Source organism: Macrotis lagotis, chromosome 1 (assembly GCF_037893015.1).
Source record: "Macrotis lagotis isolate mMagLag1 chromosome 1, bilby.v1.9.chrom.fasta, whole genome shotgun sequence".
NCBI lineage: Eukaryota > Metazoa > Chordata > Mammalia > Peramelemorphia > Peramelidae > Macrotis > Macrotis lagotis.
Genome location: NC_133658.1, coordinates 138,633,433 through 138,648,475, shown reverse-complemented (window position 1 = coordinate 138,648,475; position 15,043 = coordinate 138,633,433). Strand labels below are relative to the sequence as shown.

The following is a 15,043-nucleotide window of genomic DNA, read 5'->3' as shown; positions in this document are numbered from 1 at the left end:
TGATGGAGTCAGGGACAGATTGATGTCCCCACTGTGCTCTTTGAAATATACAACTTAAGTGATCAAAATTGTGTGTATGTCTATCTGTGTATGCCTTCATGTTTATATACATTTATAAATTTTAAAAAATTCTTTCTTAGTTTTTAACCATATAATTTTTAAAAGGTCAATTTTTTCATAAGTTCCTTTTCTAAAGACTTTTGCATAGAGATAATGTAGGTAAAGTGCTTTGCAAACTTTAAAATGTCAGTTATTATTAGCAGAAATAGTAGTTTAATAGTAGATCTCAAGTCCCAGAGCCTCAGATAATAAGGTGCCTTGTGGTGCTTCTGTGATGTTTGAAAACATGCCAAACTTTTTATCATTACTTGTAATTATATTTAACTGGATTGTAACTGTATCTTGACCTTGCCCTCGTACACATTAGACATGGGAAAGAACATTTTCTGCCTCCTATCAGAAATAAGCTAAAAATTATACTTATGAGGGAAATTAGTAATAACAACAAAATACTTAGAAATATAAAGTTAATATTCCTTACATGCTCCAAATGAAAGGGAACTAGATATAAATAGCAAATGTTATCCTAGTCAAGTCACTTTTATCTCTATGAATTTCAGTTTTTCTCATCTGCAAAAATGGTGTCTTTCCCAGCTTGTTTCACAGCATTGTTTTGAGTTTCAAATGAAATAACATTTTTATGTGTTTTGTAACTATTATTCTTCTCAGGCACTGTATATTCCTGTCAAACTGACCTATTTGCTGTTCCCCCAGATGATATTCTAGCTCCCAAGACTTGTCTTTTATGCTCATATTACATTGCTTCAAGTGCCATCTCCTGCCACTACCCTCCCACTGGAATCGTTTTGTGTTTTGTATTATACTTACACATACATGTATTGTTGCTTCACAGCAATATCATGTAAGACCAGGTTACTAAAGGAACAGGAAGTACTATGCTTTGTGACAGCCTGATACTTCTACTGCTGTTACTATTAATTATCTGCATGGAAAGACCTATGATCAAAAGTTTTGATATTAAAATATCACATGTTTAATGAATAATACTAATATCAATACAAACATGGATTTTTTTCATTTTTGTCCCTCCCCTTTTTGTTCTCAGCCCCTAATATGAAATCTACTTAGTCAGCATTTTAATATATGCTTGTTGTTAGTATGTTATCATTCCCATTCTATACCAGTTAGATAGAAGTATGACATAAGAAATCAAAGGTAGACATGATCACTCTGAAGGTATTAGGGAAGGCTCATGAAGCAAGCAATGCCTAAGTTAGCTATGGTGGTGATGGTGGTGGTGATAAGGAGTTCAAGAGTCAGACATGACCAGACTTGAAATATAAGATCCACAAGGATATTGATGATGTTTTATTTAAACTCTTAAAAAAATTACCCAGTTCCTAGTACAGTTGTTTGTTTGCAGTCAGAGTTTAACAGATGCTCATGAAATTGTTTTTGAATTGACCTTGGAGTCTCCTAGGCAATGCCAACTGAGTATAAAAGGAAACATTGAAGTTTCTGTTCTAAGTTAAAAGCCTGAATCCAAGGATGACCTGTTACCCAAAGTCAATTTACAAGGGGATACCACTTCTCAGCTTTAAAATCATGGCATTTGAAAGATTTTTGGAAGAAATTGGAGATTTGGAAGAGAAAAGACATATGAGAACTGTCTGCAAGGATTTGTAGGACTGTTAAACAGAACAGGGATTAGTCCTGTTTTAATCTTGCTCCAAGGTAGTCCTAGGAGCAAAAGGTAAAACTTGCCAAGAGAGACAAACTTAAACTTTATATGAGAACAAATTTCCTAACAGAGTTAACTCAAAATGGAATTGAATACCTTAGAAAGGGATGAGGGTATCATAATAGACTTTCTTTCAAAGGAGTTTTCCAAACCAAGGTTGGAGAGCACTTAGAAGGCAATATTACCAGTTAATCTTTTCCAACTCTGATATTCCATCAACTTCCTTCTATGTTCAAGACACTGAGGAATCAATGTCATGGTCCCTGCCCTCAAAGAACTTGTGATCTAGAAAGGAGATTACATCTCTAGCTCTATCTAATCCATATCTATATTCTACATCCATATGGTTATATCTCAATATATCTATATTCAACAGTCCTGCAAATTATCTACCAGTTCTAGCCTCTGATCAATTTTTTTTATGGTTTGGGATGTCTATATCACTATGGAGATATGCAACATACTATGTGTGTGTGCGTGTGTGTGTGTGTGTATGTATGTGTATATACATGCCTATATATGCATATCTATCTATCTATCTATCTATCTATCTATCTATCTATCTATCTATCTATAATATCACCAGTTAGAATGTGATTTATATATATTGGTTTGGCCTGAGAGATTGAAGGTTGACATCACTCTGAAGACATCAGAAAAGGCTCATGAAGCAGGTAATGCCTAAGCTAGTTGTGATGGTGGTGGTGGTGGTAAGGAGTTCATTTCCACATTGGTGAAAATGTAGAAAGGCAGGAAAAGCAGAAAGAAATGAAGGAAAAATAAAAAATTCAGTTTTTATGAAGCTTAAAGTGTAAGAATAGAGTATGAAATAAGATACATAAGGACAGTTGAAGTTAAATTGTTGAAGACCTTGGATACCAGGCAAAAAATTAGGTATTTTTAATGGGGAGATATTGATGATCTTTTAGGAAGAGAGTGATATGAAAAGACAGTTCATTAGTAAGACTACTTGCTCAGGGGTAGGAAAGATGGATTAGAGAGTGGGAGAAATTGGTTAATATTATTGGCTTCCTATGTTCTGCTGAGTAGTCAACTTATTCTAAGGATTTAGCCCTTCTCTTAGAATGGTGAAAACCCAGCTTATTCTGAACAGGCAGTCCCACTCTTTGGCACTATGAACCAATAGGCAGAGCAATGTACTCACTGAATCCCTGGATTCTCTCCCAGATTGATTTTTATCTTTTTTACTTTCTACAAATATACTCTGTCTACATCTGCAAGTCAACTAATTATACTTCCCAAGGCAGAAAGGAATAATTAATAATGGTATCATTAATAAATAATTATTTTATGCCTAATCCTTCACTGGGGGCCTCCTCCAATGTCTCATTATAGTGCAGACACCACCCTAGATTATGGTGACCATACCAGGGTAGAAAATGTGGTCAACTTCAACTAAGGTGGAAAGAAAACTATGTATGGGCACAACTTGATGAGTATGTGTATATCTTATCATTCAAGGACTAACTTGGTAAAATGTGGAAAGGGTTTTACCAAGCATATAGACACAGTCATTCACTAAACCAAAAGGGTCTACAATTTGGCACAACAACAATAACTGACATTTAAACAGCATTTTCAGATTTGCAAAGTATTTTACAAATATCCCATTATATCCTCACAACAAACTCAGGAGGTACTATTATCTTCATTTTACCAAGGAGGAAACTGAGACAGGCAGTACTCAAGTGACTTGACCAAGGGCACTGCCAATAGTGTTATAATCAGAATTTGACTCAGATCTTTTTAATTTTAGAGCTCTATCTACTCTACCTACCACCCATCTTAATGAAAGAAATATTCCCATGGATGAAATCCCATATCCATGAAGATTGAAATACAAGCCAGGCTTACAGTCAGCAGGTAAGGGCATGGTACATAAATGGGCCAATAATAATGCAAGATGGACTATTTTAATAATACTTGTAGAGACCCTAGAACTCCTTAGAAGTATTTAATATGTTTCTTTTAGTATCTATTATCAGCATCATATCTCTTTCTTACCCACAGTGAGATTGAGATTTTGGTATTTTGTTCAGATATATGTGACAGGCAATGATTATGAAGTCTCTGAGTTAGGGGGACCATTGGAAATTCCCTACCAATTCTAGCCTCTGCTTGAAAAGATTTTTGAAGTTTGGGACAGTTCTTCAGGTATGGGTTAATTTAGAAATCCTGTTATAGGCATGTTCTGAGATCCCTTTAAATTCTTAGATACTGGAATTCCATGGTATGGGTACCCAATCGCCAACTCTTCTGCTTCCCAAAAGATCAGAATCATTGCAGGATGTCAGATGCAGAGTAATTTGGCGAAGACCTTAGCTGCGACCACTACAACATGCTGCCAATTGAAAGACTTTTCTATGTTCCCATTTAAAATCAGTCCCCAGGAGAAGGACTTCGCTAATGTGTCCTACCTTTCCCTAGCTCTTCCTTCTCAGGAAGCCTCAGAGTTGATCTGCAGTCTCTTTGTGGCTGTTGTTTTTCATTACCCTTGAATTTTCTCTGTCTCTCTGTCTCTCTGTCTCTTTTCATTACCCTTGAATTTCTCTCTCTCTCTCTCTCTCTCTCTCTCTCTCTCTCTCTCTCTCTCTCTCTCTCTCTCTCTCTCTCTCTCTCTCTCTCTCTTTTCCCCCACCTGAGAAAAACCAAAAATTGACAAGTGGCAGGACAGGAGAAATTGAGCTATATTATTCCCCCTTTGGGAGCCTCACGGCACTGCCTTTATCTGAAAGCTATCATTTTCTACATCTCCTGGCAAGGGTTCTTATTGACTAGTGACCCCTAAATGCCTATGCTGATCAATAGCCCCCGGTTTCTTATTGACATGCTCATTGACAGCTCTCACTGTGCACAGGAGTCAGAGATGGCAGCCAATTGCCATCTGTTAAGGTTGTTTGAGAAGCAAGGGAGGCACTACTTTGGTATTGACTCTGTAAGTGGAGGCAGTTTACTTAGCACTCAGAGAAGATGCATTTGTTAAGGATCCTGATAGATGTCATTGCTATTTAAGGATCTGGGCTGAGGATTTCAGAAGTTGGTACTGGTGAGGCCAGGAGGACAGGTGGGTGGGGATCTTCCTAGTCCTCTAACCCAAACACTGATCTTAAGTAGGAATCTATTCTATAGAAGCCCCCTACTAGGTGACTAATAAGTTTCAAAAAACAATGATTACTTGAATTTCTATAGTCCTTTAGTCTTTTCTCATAGATTCTGTGAAACTTGTAATTTATGTTTTTATCCTCATCTTACATATATGGAAACTGAAATCCAGAGAGATATACTATCTAGTTTAAAGTCATTGAGGCTGGAAAGTATAAGAACCAGAATCTGAATCCTGGTGTCTTAACTTATAGATTAATGCCATTTCAAAGCATGATTGTTATTTCATTTCATTGTTATAACATTTCAGTCATGTACAACTCTTTGTCTCCCATTTGAGGTTTTCTTGCTAAAGATATTGGAGTGTTTTCCCATTTTCTTCTCTGGCTCATTTTACTGATGAAGAAATTGAGGTAAACAAGGTTAAGTGACACCCAGAGTTACAGTCAGGAAAATATCTGAGACCAGATTTAAACTCAGAAAAATGAGTCTTCCTAATTGTTCTGTCCACTATGCCACCTAGTTTAAAAAGTTTGGGTGACCCTATTAGAATTCAGGCCTTTTTGGTATCTTTTATTCCAACTCTGTCCTGCCTCCTAGCCAAGGTCAAATCAAATCTTTAGCTGCTTCTCAAAGAGGTATCAAGATGCAATTCAATGAAAAACAGTAGCATACATGCCTTAGGCTGACCTTTTCTAGCTAATGGGGTCTTAGAAAAATATTGCATAGACATCATTATCCAATTCTCCTAGTCATTACCTCAAATTGTCAGTCACTGATGAGTTATAACATTATTGAATTTAAAGAGTGTTTGAAACTTTAATGCTTCCGATTAGGGAATGGTGACAATTCATTCTGCTCTGCACTGTAGCTAACATAGTCTCTAATTCTCAGATGAGAAGAATTTGGTGAGAAAGGCATGTGTAGCTGCCAAGATAGTTATTATTGTAAATGAACACCTCTGTCACCATCCAACCACCTCTTATGATTAACTGCAAATAAGCTTTTGATATCATCCAGAACTAAAGGTTGTAAGACAGACAGGGCTTATTCCATTTGCTTAGGCAACTGTCCCCTTGCTTATATAGGATTAACTTTGTGTAAGTCAAGAGTTTCATTTGGGAGGGTAGGAATGACCTTCTTCCCAGAGAGTTCTAATACCAAGTATCAGATTCTGTTGGCAGATAGCAGCAAGTCTGTTGCCTTAGGTATGTGTCCACCTTATATGAGGACTATTGAGATTTTTAACTGTGAGAGATCTATGTTCAAAATTACATTTTGGTCTGGTACTGGTCTGTCCAGTACAAATTCTCCCCAATATCATAATGAAAAACAAAAATAAAAATGGGAAACAACTTAGATCTACTTATATTTGGTGCTTGGACTTTGTTTCTGGACTAAAGTCTTTGTAAAGCAAGACCCTTCCTTGTAGTCTTTATTCAGTATCCATTTCTAACTATGCTGTTAAGATCAGATCCCTTTGCCTCAAACATCTCCCCACTTGTACTGGGAAGGCAAAGCTTTCTCTCTCTCTTTCTTTTTCTTTATACACCCGCACACTCCCCCCAACCCCCTCCCCCTCCCCCATCACAATCTAATACTAGGGCCATTTGTCAGCAGTCAGCATAGTTGCAAGGGCTGCCGAGGGTAATGGTCTCCATTCCAGCATGCCATTTCACCATCCCTCACCAGCTACCACTAATTCAGCTTACTTGGTGAGGGGGTGGGTGGGAATGAAGGGGGAAGGGAAGAAACAAATGCATGAAAAGGAATATTGAACTTCTAATGCACTGTAATTACCAAATGATCCTATCTTGCAAGTGATGGGGCCCAGTGGGATTTATTGCCGAATTAACAGCGGTTTCCCCATTACATTACTTAATGAATAATGTCTGAGCTAATAACCCACCAAAGCACATGCACATACACACACACACATACATACACACACATACACACATACACAAACTCCTTCCACTGTAATTTTTATTTTTCCTAATGTGGGTGATTCTTGCATAAATACTGATATCTCTTTACTAGGTTCTTGTATAACTGCTTTTGAAAAAAAATGGGCCCTATTAAATTTCCATCAGACTACAAACTGTATGTTATTCTCTTATTTATTTATTTTCCTTGGATGGGTTTGGATTTTCATAAAGGCAGAGAGACCCTCCTTTCTCTGAGCCTCTGCCCACAATACCATGCCAACACCCCACCCTGGCCTACCCACCTCCCTCCCAAACTCTACCTGGAATGGATGGCATTTATAGAAGCAGGAAGAGGGCCTCAGCTGTGCAAACACAGCGCCTCTGTTTATTTTGGTAGCCTCCGAAATATTTGTTGAGAGTTATTCGAGCAGAAAGGCTGAATGGAGATCATTGCAATGTGTCAAATTAAGGAGTGCTTAATGCCTGCCTAATCTCTTGGTAATTACTGTTGTGGCAGGGGAAGGCTTCAGAGCCTGGTAAGAAAGCTAATGATAGTGAGAGACAGGGAGGCTGCCCGGCATCCGTGGCATGGCATCATTGCTCTCCTGCAATTAAGGCCCCACTTTGATCAGACAGACGGAACTGTTTGATCCTTTGTCACTTGAAAACATCAAGGATTGGCCTCTGGAGGCAATGGAGTCAGACAGAAACCTCAACTCTGGGTCAGTGGAGAGTGGACTTCTTCATTTGGGATCACTCCACTGGAGACATTCTTAGAATGTGACAGCCAGGAGATGTCCTCGTGAGCCCGGACAATAACTGGAGGATAGAGAGTGGTCTCAGGGTGGATGATGAGCAAAGCCACAACCAACGGTTTGCATCTATCACTCTCTCTCTGTGTCTCTTTGACTCTGCTCTCTCTCTCTCTCTCTCTCTCTCTCTCTCTCACACACACACACACACACACACACACACACACACACACACACACACCCTTCTCCTCCTCTCCCTTCTCCCTTTTCCTTTCCAGGAATATCAGTACCATCCCTGAAATTTATATTCTTAGAGAATTTCCTGAGACACTCAGAAATTAAGTAATTTATTTGTCCAGGGTCACACTGATAGTATGCCTCAGAGGCAGGATGTGAACCTAGGTATTTTCTGCCTCTAATATAACCATTATTTCTTCCCATTCTTTCATGCCTAACAACCATTAACTTTAATCAGTTATACCAGTTCATTATAAAACTTCATGGAAGAAAAAAGGAGGAAAGAAGTGGCCAAAAGAGCCCAAGTTACACCCTTAAAAATATCTAAGAACCTCAACTTGCATGAAAGGAAATAATAGATTCTGTCTTAACAATATAATGTAGAGGGCCTAATAAGTTACTATGAAGAAAACAGGTTGTTAAGTGGTGCAGTGGTTAGAGCACTTGATCTTGAATTCAAGGGGATGGGAATTTGAATCTTGTCTCAGTCACTTGTCATTTACTGTTAGTTACTAACTTGTCATTTACTAACCTTGGGCAAGTCACTTAACCCTAATTGCCTTGCTTTCAGGGTCATCTTGGTCATCCTGATTCATATCTGGTCACTGGACCCTGATGATTCTGGAGGAGAAAGTGAGGCCAGTGATATAGCACAGTACTCCCTCACTCAAATATGATTCACATGCTTACCATAGCATCAACTCCCTGATGTCATGGTCTTCTTTGAAAATGAAGGACAAACATTATTATTATAAAGAAAATGTTATGAAAATGATGAAATTGTATACAAGATAGGAAGTTATCAAAGTTGTAATGTAGCTGCCTCCTGCCTTCCCTAGTTTTCTTCCAGTCTTATCTAAAACTTCCTTGTCTGTAAGAAGTCTCTTCTAGTGTCTTTTCTTTTGGGAACAATTCCTATGTACACAGTTTAAATTTATTTGTGCATTTTGTTGCTTTTTGTTAATTTCTCAAGGATGTCCTACTCTTCATGATCCCATTTTGACAAAGATAATGGAATTGATTTCCATTTTCTCCTCCAGCTCATTTTGCAGATGAGGAAACTGAGATAGAGTTGAATGACTTGCCCAGGCTCACATAGCTAGTGTCTATTTAAACTCAGGAAGGTGAGTATTGCAGAGAGGGAATTGTAGAAAAGGCTATACATAAGGAAAGTCTGCCTGTAGATGGACAAACATTTAAGTGCCAACTATTTTCCAAACACTGTGTTAAATCCCAGTAATTTAGCATAAAAATTAAACAATCTCTACCCTTAAGGAGCTTAAATTTTGTCAGGGGAAACAACTAGATTTGTCAGAGACTCTGATTTCAGATCTCATTCTTTGTATGATCTTGGAAAAATCATTTAACACATCTTGGCCTTAGTTCACCATTTATAAAAATGCAGGGGTTGAGTTTGTTAACACCAAGGTTCCTTTCAGCTTTGAATCTATGAGCCACTGAATTGAAAGTAGTTTGTATCTGAGAGGAAAAGACTTACTTCCATCTTGGAGATTTTGGTATTTTATAAAATACTATGCTCTTTCCATGGCAAATGGGTAGTACTATAGAAAAGATACTGAACTTAGAATAAGAAGAATTGAGTTCAAATCCTGCCTAATATACTTACTAATATAAGTCACATCAGTTCTCTGTGACTCAGTTTCCTCACCTGAAAAAGTGTATATGTGTGTGTGTGTGTGTGTGTGAATTTGATAGCCTCTTAGATTCTCTTCAAGTTCTAAATCCATGATTTTATGATGTATTGGCAAAATTAGGCTTCACTACAGTGCTCCATATTTTAAAATGGAATCACAATAGCTGAAAGGACCTTCTGGATCATCTGTTCCAGCCTCCTGGCTGTGGGCATATAACCCCTGAAGATATTCCTAGCAAATCTATCCTCTTTGCGGTTAGGAAAAGATTTCATAGGATAAAGTTTCCTTTAAGTGACTTCTTTACTTATCCTGTTCCTAATGTCTGATCACCTTTATAGTCAGGAAGCACTTTGTATCTAATTGAATTCCCTCCTGCTGAAGTTGTAAGCCTCTTTTCTTCTTATCTGATTTTCTTAGAATTCAAAGAAAGAGAGATAATCCATCAGATGTGGGCTGACTAGGGTGCAAGTCAGTGGGACTGTGTTCAGTTATAATCACTATGTTTTAGGAAGGACCTTGAGAAGTTAGAATGCAACCAGGGGAGGGTGACCAAGTTGATGAAGAGTCTGGAAACAATGCCCTATGAGGATTGTTTTAAGGAAATGGAAATATTTCTCCTGAAGATAAGAAGGTTTGAGGAGGACATGATAGTTGTCTGAAGAACTTCCAGGTAAGGAAGAGATTAGATTTGTTCTGTTTAGCTCCCAGTGGCAGAGCTACCAGCAATGTCAGAAAGTCAAAGATTTCAAAAAGAAATTTCCCAACAGTTGAGTTGCCCAAAAAGAGAATGGATGACCTTGAGAGTTTAGTAAGTCAAGTCAACAAAAATTTATTAAGTAGTCACTTAATGTGCTAAATTTGGGGGATACAAAAAAAAATGGTGAAAACAGTCCCTGCTCTCTCAGAGCTTATATTATAATGCAGAAGACAATTACAAATATGCAAGACATATGTAGGGTAAATTGGAACTGAGTTTAGAGGGAAGGCATGAACATTAAAGAGAAGAGAGGCTTTTTGCTTTTTTTTGCTGAGGCATGAAGTAATACAGGCAATCAAGAAGGTAGAGGTGAGGAGGAAAAACATTCTAGGCATGAGGGACAACCAATGAAAAGATGCAGAAGATAGTCTTATGTGAGAAATAGCAAGGATGTCAACATTCCTGGATTGTAAGGTTTGTGGAAAGGAATAAACTATAAGAAAACTCCGAAGGTTGCAAAGGGATAAATTAGGAAGGGCTTGAAAAGTCAAAGACAGGAATTTATATTTGAACCTAGAAATAATAAGGAACAATTGGAATTTTTTATTTGGGGGTGACATGGGCAGACTTGTATTTTAGGATGTTCAGTTTGACAGCTGAAAAGAGGATGGACTAAAGCAGTGAGACTTATGGCAGGTTTACCAAACAGAAGGCTATTAAACTAGTCCAGGAATGAAATGATGAGGGCCTGAATCAAGGTGGTGGCAATGTCAGAGCAAAGATCTTATAAAGGTAGAATATACTACAATTTGGCAAGACATTGGAATTGGTGGGTGGATGGGGCATAGGGGGAGACAGAGAAAGAGAAATTGAGAGTGAGAGAATGACAAAAAGAGAAAAGAATGAGAGAATGAGAGAAAGAATGAATGAGGAAGAGAGAGAGAAGAGAGAATTAGTGAAATTTCTTTCTCTAAAGGTCTTTGAATAGAAGCTGGATGATCGCTTCCAGGGATATTGTAGTCTATTTACATACAGTTTAGGCCTAATAGGTTGTTTATTAGGTCCCTTCCTTCTCTTAGAATTTCTGCTTCTGAGATCTCCAAAGACAGTGAGCAGGAACCTTATAATCTCAAACTATCAGATTCCAGATAGGTGGCATCTCTACTTTTAGAACTGTCACAGAAAATCCCTAGTTAATCACTGGTGAGAGAAGAGAGGAAAAGCTTTGTCTGAGGAACATGATAGACTTCAATTCTGTGCAGAATGTGGGGTCCTTCTTCATGGGAGAATTGATAAGAGTTTCTAGGGCCTAGAAGGTAACTCATCTAAAAACCGGTGTAGACCTTCATCCCTTATCAAAGGAGGGGGTACAACTAAGTTTTAAAATTCATAGTAAATCTTAAAGTCAGGAGGGGAATAGGAAACTAAATGGCTACTCTATGGATTTGTCAGGAAGATAACTATTAGTTGGGGGAGGGGAGAGGAGCTAAAAGGAGATGGAAAGAAGGAGGAAAAGGAATAAATGCTGAGATTGTGACTTTGAGGGGTGAAAAATGCAAGTCATTTGACTGGAATCGTAACTCACAACTGAAATAGTCAGGTTGAGTAGCCCAAGAAGGCACCATGTGCTATGAATATGGCAAAAGCAAGAGGCAAAAGGCCAGGGAAAACCAGAGCTCTGTGGGTCAGGTGAAATGCATAAAGCCCCATTCAGCATTCTTGGCCTCAGGTTTAATTTTATTGCAGTGAATTGGTGGACTCAATGTAAACTGAAGGGAAAGTGCTTCGTTTGCTTCAGAACACTCATCACAGAGCTGACTGCCATTGGTTTCTCAGTTATCTGGTCAAATGAAATTGAAAGTATATGGTACTGGGTAGCAGGTTGGCAGATGATTTTTTCTCTAGGGAGTCCAGAGTTTGAGGGCATCAACAGCATTTGGATTGCTTCTGCTGTTGAGAAACGATTGAGACTATCCTCTACTTAGAAATAATTAAAAATGTTATCAGGTGGCAAGCTGCTTCCCCAGTGGTCACATTATAAATGATTGCCATCTTTGACTGCCCTTCACTGGTTTTCCCAGCACTGACTTTGCCTCTCCTGGGATAACTTCAACTGAATAGCCTTGGGCATCAGTATTGTTTGTTGTGGTTCTGATGGGAAGATGTGTGTGAGAGGTAAACAGACGAACCTCCTAAGTGTCATTCCAAGTTAACATTGTTGAGTTCCATCCATGATGTTAAAGGTTGGTGGACCATTGAGATAGTAACAAGGTTTGTGCTAATCCCCTTAGTGTGTTCATGGTCATAGGCTTGGAGATAGAAGGGGACTTAAAAGTCATCTAGTTCAGCTCCCTAATCTTTTAGAGGAGGAAATTGAGGCACATAGAGGGAAAGTGACTTTCTCATGGCCATTCAGGTAATGAGTAGCAGAATTGGGATCTGATCCCAGTTCTTCTGACTTCAAATCAAGTGCTGTCAGAGGTAGCAAGCAGAATGGTTAGACCATAGACATCTTCATCAGTCATTGGTTTTTTCAGGTTTCTAGACATATGATTCTGTACATTAGGAAATCATTCAGTGGAATAGGAGCTGTATGGAATAAGTCAACAACATCGGAGATAATAAATAAGCAAAATAAGAGAAATTTAGCCTCCAACTACTAAAATCCAGCCATTTCTGAAAGAGATTATATCTTGATGAAAATCCCCAAATTCCCAGTGGCTACTTCAGTGTCTTTTGACATCTTAATTGTAAATTGTTTGAAGCACAATCTATCTGATTCTTGGGTTAAAATCAAATTTGGATTGAAAGTAGTTTGCATCTGGTTACATATGAGATCATTTGAAATTTGACTGGTTGCAAGACAGTCTAAATGACCATATCTTGTGAAATTCAGTCTTCATGATCTAAGGGCCACAGGTTGTGTGTGACCCCTTTTATACCATGTCTGACATGGAATGTTTGCTGGTTTTACCTGTGCTCTGTCTTGATAGGAACTTAATGCTGACAGCTTTGTGCTTAATTGAAGATGTTAAAAGTAACCTCACCCCCATTCCTAATGACTAAGACTATTGGAAATATGAAGGATAGTTAGAGACAGAGACAGAAAAGGATAGAGAAGAGAAATCAGAGTGAAGAGGGAAGACAGAATAGATATAGGAGTCAGTGTGATAGTAGGTGGCCCAGAGGGAAAGAAAAGGAAGGAATGGGTCAGTGGCAGCAATAAGGAGGGGGAGGATGGACTGAACCAGTCTACTCCAGTTATAGAGCTCAGTGAGAAAGAGGTTCATCATTAACTGTCAAACAGCGGTTTTAATCAGCTCTTCTCCTTAGTGGAAGATAGATTTAATATCAAGGCACATTTTCAGAGCCATTAGTTTAATTATGACAGGTGTCTGCAAACTGGACGGCTTTGCTTTCATCCCTAAATGACAGCGTTTAATTCTCTGGACCCATGGGGACCACTGGGGTACTTTACCCAAATGAGCATCCATTAAAAGCCTAAGTGTTTTGTTTCTGTCCCACCCCCTATTCCTGCCCCCTTTTTTCTTCCTGCCCTCCTCCTCCTCCTCTGTTCTATTGTATACATCAGAAGAAAAGAGGACAGAATTAGAATATTTTACATTGGATTGAGGTGGAAGAGTTTTGCCTTGCCTAGTTTCCCACAGCTGAGCACCTGGTCAAGCTAAGGCCTCTCTTGGATCTCTTAACCTTCCCATGAGCCCTTCATCTGTTCAGTGTCTTTGGTAATTACAAGTGTCAGTTGGTTATTCTAATGCCTTTTGGCAGAGGACCATTAAGCTCCCTACTGACTGAAGGGATGGCAAATATGACTACAGCCATTACATGGATGGGTAAATGAAGGGAGAACCCAGAGAGATGGAAACTGCTCTCAGATACGTGATGACTATAAGGCAAACCCAAGGAAATCTAGAAGAGCCAGAAAGGATCTTTGTTGTCACTTGTACTCTCCCTTTGCCTTTGCCAAAGAAAATCATTCACTTTTTCTGAAACTTTGTCCAAGGACCACATCAGCTTTCCTGATTTTTCCCTCATGTCTGCCTCCACTCCCACTTCTGACTACCAATTACTTTGTATTTTCCTGCCTCAAATTTAATTAGTATTTATTCTGTACATGCATATACTGTTCTCAATCTACCCCTTCTCTTCAATAACAGCAAATTTCCATTTTTGTGACTCTAATGTCCAACATGGTACCTTATTCCTAGCAGAAGCTTAATAAATGATAGTTAAATGATAGAGTGGTTCGATAAGTCCTAGAAGTATAGCATCTAAAACTGTATATAGGACAGAAAAACCAGAATTTTGCCTTGAAAATTAGAGGGTACCAAAAGCATCATATCAATGGAATCATTCCCTCAAGGACCTACACCCTTTACTTTATCCCAAGATGATTTCTTATTCCCCTCCCCTTATTTTTATTAAGGATCTTTATACTAGGTGTTACATTCCCTCCCTTGGTCTTAGTTTCCTCATCTGTTAAATGAGGAGTTGGGGCTAGATAACTTTTCAGGTGACTTCTAAAAGTCTATGAGTCTATGAAACTATAACTCCAGGTAGGATACTATAACTACTATAACAGTCAATCAAAACAGAATACTGGATTTTCCTTCAGCAATAGAATAGGGTAGGATATGATGGGACATATAAGAGCAGATCAAGAAATCCCAGGAATAGGCCCCCAACCAACTACTGCTTGGTGCTGCTGTTGAATTTCATTACCCATTGGCTGATTCCTTTCCTTCTCAGGCCTTTGAAGCTCAAAGTTAGCCAGTAATAGAGGTTTTTCTTTCTTGAAGACTCCCTCAGTCAGGGAGACCTGCCACTTCTCTTGACATCTTACTTGCTGGGGTTGTCATCTAATTTCC

General features: G+C 38.6%; 1 long non-coding RNA gene across 1 annotated transcript in view; it reads left to right on the top strand.

Annotated features, from left to right (window-relative positions):
- The window catches only part of LOC141514285 (uncharacterized), a 36,451-nt gene that overhangs the window by 14,010 nt on the left and 7,398 nt on the right, over window positions 1-15,043 (top strand). The window contains exon 4 of the long non-coding RNA XR_012475983.1: window positions 3,540-3,646. This is a non-coding gene — a long non-coding RNA (uncharacterized LOC141514285). The remainder of the gene's footprint in view (window positions 1-3,539; window positions 3,647-15,043) is intronic.